This window comes from Sceloporus occidentalis, unplaced genomic scaffold (assembly GCF_023333645.1).
Source record: "Sceloporus occidentalis isolate IW3139 unplaced genomic scaffold, rSceOcc1.0.p SCAF_6, whole genome shotgun sequence".
NCBI classification, from domain to species: Eukaryota; Metazoa; Chordata; class Lepidosauria; order Squamata; family Phrynosomatidae; genus Sceloporus; species Sceloporus occidentalis.
Window position 1 is genome coordinate 82,425,294 of NW_028316986.1, and position 1,403 is coordinate 82,426,696.

A 1,403-nucleotide genomic window follows, 5' to 3' on the forward strand; every position below is an offset into this window, starting at 1 on the left:
TGAAAGGAAAATAATTTGTAATGATATTGATGTCTGAGTTATCAGTTCTCTGCAATGTTTCCAAGTTTTCACAGAACTCAGCTTGAGAGAGTAAGCATGTATAATGGCCAGAATTCACTAAGGCAGTTACAAATGTGTAACCACCTTTGTTATGTAGCTAGGTAGTGTCTTCCAGCCCGACCTTTCAAATCCCCATCTACCAGATAGCAGTTACTGTGAGTTCCTCTGTTGAACAGGTAGCAGCTGACTGATGTTTCCACCCTATCCTGTAAGCAGTCCCCTGAAACAACAGTGAGAAGTAGGGTCCCTATCTCTCTCTCTCTTTCTCTCTCTCTCTCTCTCACACACACACACACACACACACACACGGTGCTGGAGATTGCTTGTGTGAGGCAAGGGTAAGAACATCAATTAGTTGCTTCCTGATCAACAGGAACAGACCCCCTTAACTTGTAGCAGTTGCTAACTAGTTGGTGAGGATTGAGAGACTTTCATGGACCCCACATATTCACTCCTGGATACATATGCATTTTTAACTTTTGTATTGGTCTTCATGAATTCTGGCCAGTATTAGAAACAGAATTAAATTTAAGATTTTTAGTACTGAAACAGTTTTACTGTAGTTCAGCAGCTAAAAAAGCCTGTGATCTGCATCTGCATTGCAAAACAGTCGCCAGGGTCTAGCAATGCCACTATGCTTCACACTTCCCAAGAAGACCAGATGGCTAATTCATAAGGAGTGCCAGGAAGCTCCCAGCCACTGCACTGCATCCTCCTCTTTTGCATCTGACTATCCCAATCCTGCCTAGGTACAAAAAGAGGCTTTTTTTTTTTTTTTTTTGCTCCACCAGCATTAAATTGAATTTGGCCAAATCATTTTATCTGACTGTACAAATTTGCTATAGTCTGCTATGGAGGAAGTTACAAAAGATCTAGTATGCTTCTCATTACAACCAGTTTAGTTTCTAATCACCCCAACACTTGGAGTTGGGAGGGATGAGTGAATTTTAATTCTGTTTACTGAAATATTTGTATCTCCAAGTGAAAGATCTGCAACACCGTGAAACAGTTGAGCTATCTGACCACTCATCTGTTTCCACTGTGTGGCTGTTAAAAATAGGACTGCACAGTGAGCATGTTATCAATAGGACTGCACAGTGAGCTTCTACCACTTCTCATGTGGCCTTATGCTTTCTGTGTCAAGGAGCATGTAATGCAAGTTGTGGCCAGTTTTTTTTTTTTAAGTGAATGCTGAAAGGTTGCACATGGCTAAATCTGGATCATAAGTCCTCTCAAATCACTGAAAGAAAACAGAACACTTACCAATTACATTAAACAAATGCTGGAAAACTATAAAGACTTCTGTTTAAAGCTAAAGCTTGCATACGCCAACAATAATAAGT